The sequence below is a fragment of the Dipodomys spectabilis genome, unplaced genomic scaffold, assembly GCF_019054845.1.
Source record: "Dipodomys spectabilis isolate Male_0828 unplaced genomic scaffold, ASM1905484v1 ptg000242l, whole genome shotgun sequence".
Taxonomy (NCBI): Eukaryota; Metazoa; Chordata; class Mammalia; order Rodentia; family Heteromyidae; genus Dipodomys; species Dipodomys spectabilis.
Genome location: NW_024870919.1, coordinates 2,044,132 through 2,054,657, shown reverse-complemented (window position 1 = coordinate 2,054,657; position 10,526 = coordinate 2,044,132).

Here is a 10,526-nt window from a genome sequence, read left to right as displayed (position 1 = left end):
TCCTATAGCCCTCTAATCTTCAATATGGGAGCTAAAAAAAAATAGAATGGAAGAAAGACAGCCTCTTCAGTTAATGGTGTTGGCGTGGTTAACTACTTGTAGAAAACTAAAGCTAGATCGATATATATTACCCTGCACCAAAATCAACTCCAATGGAGCGAAGACCTCGGAGTCAAAGCAGACACTCTGAAAACATTACAGGATCGAATAAGAACAACCCTTTTTCTCCTTCGCTCAGGCTGAAATTTTCTTAATATAGACCCAGAAACACAACAAATTAAAGAAAGGTTGGACAAATGGGATTGCATGAAATTGCAGAGCTTCAGTATGACAAAGGACATCACTAGCAATATCAATAGAAAGCCCATGGATTGGGGGAAGATCTTCACTAGCCATACAACGGACAGGGGTCTCATATTTAAAACATACCTGGAACTGAAAACATTAAATCCCCCAACCACAAATCTTCAAAGAAACAACTGCCCAATAAATAAGTGGGCTAAAGACTTAAACAGAAACTTCTCTGAAGAGGAATGAAAGATGGCCAATACATACTTTAAGAAATCCTCAACCTCCCTAGCCATAAAAGAAATGCAAATCAAAACAACATTGAGATATCACCTCGTCCCAGGTAGAATGGCTATAATCAAGAACTCTAATAACAACACATGCTGGAGGAGATGTGAACAGAAGGGAACCCTACTGCATTGTTGGTGGGAGTGTAAACTTGTTCAACCTCTTTGGAAAGGAATATGGAGGTTCCTCAAAAGACTCCAAATAGAGTTCCCCTATGACCCTGCAATCCCACTTTTGGGCATTTACACAAATATTCACAAACAAGATCACACTAAAGGTACCAGCAGGATATGTTTATTGCAGAATTATTTACCATAGTTAAGATATGGAACCAACCCTGATGCCCCTCAGTAGATTAATGGATCAAGAAAATGTGGTATATATATATACACACAATGGAATTCTATGTGTCCATCATAAAGAATGACATTGCCCCATTTGTGAGGAAATGGAAAGACTTGGAAAAAATTATATTAAGTGAAGTAAACCAGGCCCAAAGAAACATAGGTCCCATGGTTTTCCTTTTTTCCAATAAATAGTATATGTCTGAATCGAGCAGAATTGTTCAGATATATTGATGTTAGGGAAATGTACCCTAAGATATGTACTCAAATGCTGTTTTCTTTCATGCGATTGTTTCTAACACATTTATAAGATGATATCTTTGTTGCTTTGTATGTCCCTCCCCCATGGTATAACCCCTACTTTCACTGTATTTGATGTTGTTATAATTTGTGGAGGGTAAGAGCAAAAACAAATCGTTTAAATAGGGATACAGGTGGACCCATTGCAACAATGAGATGTACAAGTCGTTATGTCGAAAACGAACTTTCCAACTTTGGTGTGGGGTGATTGTAGGCTTGGGTAGAGGGATAGGGGGAGGATGGGATAGGAAAGGGAAACAAAGGAGCAGGCTACAATGCTTGATAAGAAATGTACTCATTATCTTGCTCATGTAATTGTAACCCCCTTGTACAATATTTTCACAATAAAAACAAATAATAATCTAGAAAAAAAAAAGAATTACAATCACCATTACTAGACCAAGAAGCTAGGCTTAACACCTTTATAACTTTTAAAAACATCCTAATTGTAGAACATCATTGAAAGCAAGTTCCATTATACAAATAAACTTTTTAACCCTCCTTTGAAGGCCTTTTTAATTGTAATTTTAACACATACAAGGGGCAGTTTTAGCAATAATAATCAGATCATCACATCACTCATTTTAACCATCATGTTTTCAGTGTCTATCTGCAGGGAAAAAAGACAGAACAAAGATGGGCCACTCAGCCCCTCCTATGGAATGGGCACACACCCAATCTGACTCTTTAAGGTTAGATGAACTGCGTTTGTGCCAGCTTGCCCTCCTTTACCATGTGTGGACTCCTCCCAGGGCCAGTCCCACCATCTATGAAGCACCCCCCCCAGGGTCGGTCCCACCATGCTTGACCCGCTTAACTGCACTTCTGCCTGCTCATCTTCACCCCTAAATGTAGATCTTAGGTGGTCTTCTAAGTTTTCCCATTTTTGGTGGGGGAGGTTTGAATAAAATACTGTTTAGATAGACAGAACGGGTCATGTTTTGTAACAGTGCTAAATTGACCTTTACATTTAAATTTTTAATATTTATCCTGAAATTTTAGCCAAGGGAACTAAATCCCAAACTGCCAAAACATTTTAAAATATTAAATTTTAAAATAACAGATTTTCTAATTTCTACATTAAAGAATCCTTAAAAAGCCATTTAAAACAATGTGAAAGATTTTTTAATTTTCAGTAATGTCTAAATCCCTTAACCTTTTACATTTTAAACTTAAACTCACCCAATTTTTACAGCATGTTGACAATTTTTATCTTGAACAAGTTTACAAACACATAGAAAACACACACATCTTAAAGCGTGCAAAAATCAAAATCAGTTGTACATAGATTTTTTTAAAAGTTTTTTAACAAAAATTTAATACAGTATTTTTTTTTAACTAAGTACCTTTGTTAAGCTTCATTTTCCCTGGGCTTGCTTGTTTAGCAAGGCAATTCACCAACAGATCTTTTGAATACCTTCTGTTGCAGAAGGGCTGGTTGACGGGGTCACCTGAAACTAAACTGGCCTGAATTTTATCCAATATTAGACAAGAGCACTTTACAAATTGTTACATTGTCAGGACTCGCTGAAAAATCCAAACCAGGTGCTTAGCCTTCCACACCCTCCGCTCAGGCAGCCTCCACAAGGAGAAAATGCATCCCAAGGCCTGAAAGGAACCAGACTAGTCCAGTAACCTTTCACACCTCACAGTGAGGGGAGCATAACAGGTCTGTGGCTGAGCCCAGCCAGAGGCCGGAACTTTTATTTCCCCAGAGTTGTTCAAATAAATAACAAAAATATAAATAAACACAAAAACTAAGAATCCACACTTAAAACAGGTACCAATTCTAAAACAGAACTAGACAACAAAAGCTGAATTGGGGACTAATGGACCCTCAGTTCAACCCTACCAGAACTGCTCCATTCTCACTCAGCAAGCTGAAATCAGAGTCTGCTGAGTGAGCTGGCCACCCTCACCCAGAATTTCCCCACCCCAAAAATAGAACAGAAACGACACCAAAGTAAACAAGACAGACAAGTGGCCACAAAGACAAAATCAGATCTCCTTGAATTTGGCAACATCTCACCACCAGAGGATTTCTTTCTTTTTTTTTTTTTTTTAGATAACTGCAAATGTTGACCCAGGGGCCTTCCAAGGTGGAGGAGAACTCCCAATCATCTTGGGGCAAGGGAAAAATGACCCTGGAAGCTATCCCCTCAGACTTACAGTCTCCCCCCCATACTCAGAACCTCTGGGCCAAGTCCCGAGGCTAAGATCTTGCTGGTGGCACTTGGTGGTCAGTGGCAGATTCATCTGGCTTAGAGTTTTTCCTGCAGACCCCTTTCAAAGTTATTGCTAGATCCTGCAGGTTCTCCCTTCCCCCACTGCCTCCTCTTCTAGAGAATAAGTCAACCCTTGATGTCATCCTAAAATTCCAAAAGTATTAAAATGGGAGAGCGGCTGAGGTGAAAGGAGCCTCTGGCCCCCACTTTTGTGGGGGCTCCAGGATGCTCACTGATCTGAAAATGAAATAAAATGAATCAGGAAAGGAAAGAAAGAGAGGCGCTGAATTAAAATGGCAATGGCAACTACAAATGAGACAAAGAGAGCATGCATGTTGATCTCAAGCTCGAATCCACCCCTAAACCACGGTGGTGGAGGCCAGACGAGTTCTTGTCCCAAAGGATGGCAGAGGCCGATGAGTCAATACCCAGGAGGTGGATAATCTACCCTTAACCCAGAGTGGCAGAGGCTTGACAAATCATGGTCCAAAAGACGACAGAGTCCAGAGAGACCCCACGTGGGAGGACTTCCCCAAGGGCCCAGGAAATGTCTTCCACCGGCCTGCTGGTTACCTTGTAGCACATCCGCCAACATTTCTTGCCAGCTCCAAAACCCTACTTGCAAGTCAAACATAAAACACTCAACATAAAGCAGCTGCACCCCCTCTTACCAGCTAGCTGGACGACTCACTGATCAGGTATTTGGGTGGCTTATGAGGGGGCTATCCCAGAGGAGCTCCCACATAAAGTGCCCAGTTTTTGGACGCCCCCTCTCAGAACACCAGAGACCATGATCAATGCAAACAGCAAAGAGTCGTTTATTGCAAGCTGGAGTTTGGTCCTCTGTGCACTTGGTAACCGGTGATGCTAAGAGGCCCCAAGCATAAAATTGGCACAGCTTTTATATTATCAAACAAACAAGTTTAGGGGGTTTCCACACAAGCAAGTTCACAAGTTCAGGGGGTTTAAGTCCACCCTGATCGCACTTCCCTTTTTCAGCTGGAACACCTGGGCAACTGTTCTGTTCTTTAAGGGTGGGTAGGGTAGGTGGCAACCTGCGGTTTTTCTGAGAACTATTTTTCTCTTTGGCAGCACAGCTCTCTTTGGGGGTTACTTTGTGGGCAGCACAGCTCAGGGGGCTTGATCTTAAAATGGAATTACTTTAGTTCTTCAGTTAAGTCCTGAGGTCAAGCACCAGGAATGGTGTATGCACACACACACACACACACACACACACACACACCCCACATGGAGGCACCTTTGCCAAAAATGTATCATTCCATTATGTTCAGCTCCCTAATTGTCTGCCAGAAGGACTCTTGAATTAATTGTAGCAGTTTGTTTCAACACTGAAACATAGTCTTACAAAGACAGCATGAGTGCAGGGAACTTGGCCTGCCACAAAAGGTGGCACAAATAAAGGCTTCCTGTCAAAACAGACCACTGGGGAGAGAGATAGCTTGGGGTACAAACAAGCCTTTTTCTCCTGACTTTCAGAACCTGCGCACGTTCATCCTCATTAATTGGCCTGGATGAATTGTTTGTTATGCAGCTTTACAGGAGTGAAGCTTTTTGTATGCCTGTTCCAACAATGAAGCCGACTTCCTCCGGCAGCCTGGGGTATGGAGACTCAGCAGGCTACACTGGGAACAATGAGGGAGCCCCGGAACATGGATTGTCTTGAAAGCACTCTCTGTGCTATGAAATCATTCTATTCAAAGCAAATTTCCTAGCTGGGTGCCTTTCTTCATAGCAACTCTGGATCTTCACTGATACAAATACATGCATACATACACAGACACATGGAGTTGCTGGCTCTTTTTTTTTTTGTGGCAGGTACTGAGGCTTGAACTGTGAGCCTAGACATTTTCCCTGAGCTCCATTTGCTCAAGGAAACATTTTAGTGTGTATTAAACCATGATTACCCTAGGCTGGGGTACAGCTTGTACACCCACAGGTGATCCAGGGATCCTAGGACCAGAATTCAACTCCCAGCAATGGCAAAAATACATTAAACCAACAAAAATGGAAGAGGAAAAACCAGAAAATGTTACACAACAGTTTTTACCTTTGTTTCCTTAGCACTGTGACCTTCCTGAGCCTCAATGACTTGGCTTGAAAATTGTATGTGACCTTGCATGGATGATGGCTGGGGGGCTGTCAGTGAAGCTTGAGGCAAACCCAGACACCTAGGCCCTGAGATCAATCGTAAGACTGCCACCTACACACAGCTGAAGATCCTAGGAGACTCGTGCCTATCTATAGGAACACTAATAGAATATTTGACATATACTAATTGAATTACTAACTAGCTAGTCATTCTAATATAAGATTGTATGCAATAAATATAGGTCATTGATTAATTAGTACTTTATTAATTCTTCTACCATGATAATTGGAAGCATAATTTTTTACCAAATAATTGGTAGTAATAGAATATATAAAAATCAGTAGCAGACATCACTCTTTATATTGGGTTATACACTAGAATCTACATAAATGTCTATCTGTGTCTCTCTGTATATATTTATAGATGCATATACATATGTAAATACATACACACATGCACACACACACACACACACAAACAAACACACACACACTGCAATCTAAACATCTACCTGTTTATATATTGGTCATTCCTATGGCTTGATCTCAGGCCCTCAAATTGGCCTGCCAACTTCATTTGCATCAAACTGGTGTGCTAACATGTAACCATTCATGAAGTGGGCCTGCTAGGCCCTGAGTTCAAGTCAGAGTATTGCCAAAAACTTAATCCTGTTGGAAAAGCCAATTGTTCTACTTGTTTTCCGTATCTGTGAAAGTCCTGGGTCTCAGGAATGATGTAGAATACATAGGAAAACCTATGTCTTATGTAATAGGATGCAAAATGTTATATGTGTAATCATACTCACTCTCAAATACATAAGAAATAAAACACAAAATAAAATGAATACACTAACTGCAATATGCAATAAACACGTGTATGTAAATAGAAATCATGTATTTCAAATATATACGAATATTATATATATATATATTATTTTTTCGAGTGCTAGGATTTGAATTCAGGCTCTGGGAACAGGCCTGACTTTCTTGTCTTCCAGCACGGTGATCTTCCCATCCCCCACAGTGCTACAGATTTACTCACACCCTGAGTTCAAATCCCAGGCCTGGCAAAAACAATGGCCTGAATTCCAAGCCAAGGAGCCACACAATATTTTAAATATTTTTAATGTATATATGTATGTATGTATGTATGTATGTATGTATTTTTATTTTTCAAGCACAGGGCTTGATCTCAGGTAGTGGCAATTCTGTCTCAGCATTGATCACTCTAGGCTGGGGTGCAACCATTGGACTCACAGACAAACCTGGGTTCCTGGGCCTCAAATGCTGAGAGGAAAACAATAATAAATAATGCGACACAGAAAAATAAAAACTGGCAACTTCCTACTTTTACATTTGTTTTCTTTGCAAAATGACCATCCTGGGTCTGAATGACACGGCTGCAAAATGTTGGTAACCTGGCATTTCTGAAGGCTGGTGGGCTACCAAGGAAGTCTTAGGCCAACACGGCAACATAGGCCATGTGTTAGAAGCACAGTCCTGACCCCTACCAATGGAGAGAGATCCTAAGAGTCTTGTTCCTATTCATAGGATTAGTGATGGAAGATTATGAATGGCAAAGTTGAATTAGTTGTTTCTGAATACTACAATACAATTAGATGGAGGGATTTTAGGAGACCAATGGATTTTAATGAATATTTTTGATACATTCAAAGAATACTATTAATTACATGGATGCAATAGTTTTGGGACAGTGGATGATTTTTTAATAATTCATTAAGGATGAAAACAAGAATATTAATTTCATGGATGCATAATAAATACCCAAGAATTGGTAGGAATGCAGTGCATATACCTGAATAATGTATAGACATCACTGGCACTCTATAAAGATCTATATTTATTTGTGTACTGCCATCTGCATGTCAATCTGTTCTTATTTTGTCAACCCCTGGGCTCGATCTCAGGTGCTAGAAATACTTATCAGCTCAATATGTCCCAAGCTGGTGTGCTGACACTCACCCATTCATGAATTGGGACTTATAGGCTGTGAGTTCTAATGCCAGCACTCACAAAAATTGAATCGTGGAGTAAGAATCCCACGGTGACACATGTTTTCTGATTCTTTGAAAGTCCTGAGTGTAAGGTATGAAGTTTCATACACAGGCAAATCTATATCTTATGTAATATATGTAGTAAATATTTCATGTGTAATAATAGTCAATAAAATAAATGGTAAATAAATTAATAAAACAAAAAATAAAATGAATAACTACACTAAGTGAAATATGTGTTCAGCATATGGGGCTCGATATCAGGGCCTGGGAACAGCCTGGCAGCTGAATAGGCTAGAGGCTTCTGTGCTGACAGTCACCCATTCATGAATTGAGCCTTCTAGGCCCTGAATTTAGATCCCAGTACTGCCAAAAATGTAATCGAGGAGGAAGAAGCCGATCGTGACACATGTTTTCTTTTTCTTTGAAAGTGCTCAGTGACAGGATGTATAATTCAGATGCAAATATATATGCTATGTAATAGGATGTCATAAATGTAAAAAATGTCATTGGTGGAAGAATTGTCACTACAATAAATGAAAAACAGATTGAATTAGTAGTGAATCATTCTAGGATAAAATTAGACACACTAGTTATAGGAGGTGGATTAAGTTTAATATTTTATTAAGCATTAATAGAATAAAAATTGCATGGAAACATAAATGCCTAATAATTGGTAGTAACACATGATGTATAATTTAATTATATAGACATCTGTCGCATTCTATAAAATATGTAATTTATATACAGATGTATGTACATATAATTTTAATTAATGCTTTATTAATTGCTGAGACACATGATTAAATGGAGACATAACTTAATACCTAAAAATTGGTAGTAATATTATCTATAAATTAATAATGTACAGACATCTTTTGTGTACATAAAATCATATACAGCAACTTCTATCTATTTATAACTCTTTCACTCCTGGGGCTCTTTGGTTGAGTGCTTGACTAGTAAGCACGAAGCCCTGGGTTCGAGCCCTCAGTGCCACATAAAAAGAAAACCTAGAAGTTCAGCTGTCTTTCAATCAACTGAGTGCTAGCCTTGAGCACAAACGCTTAGGGACAGTGTCAAAGCCCTTACTCAAGTCGCCGGACTGTCAAAAAAAAAAAGGTAGAGTATACTCACTGCAACTATAGAAGGACAGGACATCAAATACCTCATCACAGAGAAAGCCAGGAGTCTGACTAGTTGCTGACAGCTGTCACTTAACCTGACTTAGCCAGATGTAAACTGCTGTATCCCAGCTCCATGGGTTACCCCCATCATCCTGGCTTACCCTGGCTTACCCCCGACATCTTGGCTGCTTGGGGGCTTTAAATCCTGGCAGGAAGTCTGTTAGAATCTTTGAAATATGGCTTGAAATGGTAGAGCACTAGCCTTGAGCAAATGTTAGTAGGAAAGTATCCCCATGTTTTGAGCTCAAGCCCCATAAGTAACCTCCCCCAAAATAAAAACACCCCACTAAACTATTAGTTATGAAATGTTCCTCAAAGAATGTGAAACCACCTTAATTCTAATGATAGCTTGTGGAACAGAGCTTTGTGCTGAGTCTTTCATAGGGTGATCTGTGCTGAGTCCTGCACAAGATGGAGTGTGCTGAGTCCTGCATTGGGTGCTGGGTGCTGAGACTTTCAGAGGATGCTGTGTGCTGAGTCATGCAAGAGTGCCATGTGCTGTGTCTTTCACAGGGTGCATTCTTTCAACTTGTCCTTGTAAGAGCTCCACAACTGAGATGATTATGCAGACAAGAATATTGAGACTCAGATAGGTCCCCGTGGCAGGGACTAAATTATGTATTACTGAAGACTAGTGAGTTGTGTCCTGCAGACAATTGTTTTGTTTTGTATTTCCTCAGTCATGAACCTTGAACTAGGGGCCTAGGCACTGACCCTTACCTCTTGGGCTCATGGCTAACACTCCACCATGTGGAGCCAAGGAGCCCGTTGCACCAGAAGCCATGGCCTAGGGTTCTATACCTGAGGTCTGTCATCCTGCCTTCTCAGGATGCTGAGATCTGAGGACCTGGGTTCCAAACTATCCCAGGCAAAAAGGTCCTATGAGACTATCTTCAATTCACCACTAAGAAACCTGAACTGGAAGCTGTGTGCTTGACGCTCATGTTTGTCATCCTAGCTACTCAGGAGGATGAGATCTGAGGTTCAAAGCTAGCCTGGGCAGGAAAGTCCTTGAGACACTTTGCTCCAATGGACCACCAGGAAAGCTGAAATGGCGCTTTGGCTCAAGTAGTAGAGCACAAGACTTGAGCTGAAGAGCTCAAGGACAGCACCCATGCCTAGACATCAACTCCTACAACAATAAAAAAATGACAGAAAGAAACAAACACACCTGAAATAGAGGGCTGGGAATGTGCCTTAGGGATAGAGTGCTTTGCATATATGAAACCCTGGGTTTGATTTCTCAGGACCACATCAATAAAAGAAAGCCTGAAATGGTTCTGTGGCTCAAGTAGGAGAGTGCTATCCTTGTACAAGAGAATCTAGGTACAGTGTTCAGGTCCTGAGTTCAACTTCCAAGAATGGTATATGGGCCCACACGCAGGCGCACACACGCGTGTGCACACACACACACACACACACACACAGACTAGGAGTGATGCTGTTACACAAAATGGTAAGGTACCCGGCTTCTTCACTGAGATCATGGTCAGCAAGTTAGCTCTGTGTTCCCAGAAGATAGCCAGCCTGGGCACAACTAGGAGAGGGCAAAAGTTTCAAAACCTGATGAGATTCACCAGCCCTAGAAGACAGGAAGCTTTGTGATGTCAGATATGTGCTTGGATTTCCCAAGCTTGCGAAAAACTAGGAGAGGCATCATAGGCCCAACATCGCCCTCAATGAAACATTTCATAAGCTTCAGTGCCCTAGTTGTCTGCCAGAAGGACTTTTGAATTATATTGAGAACTGTATCTGAACACTGGTATATAG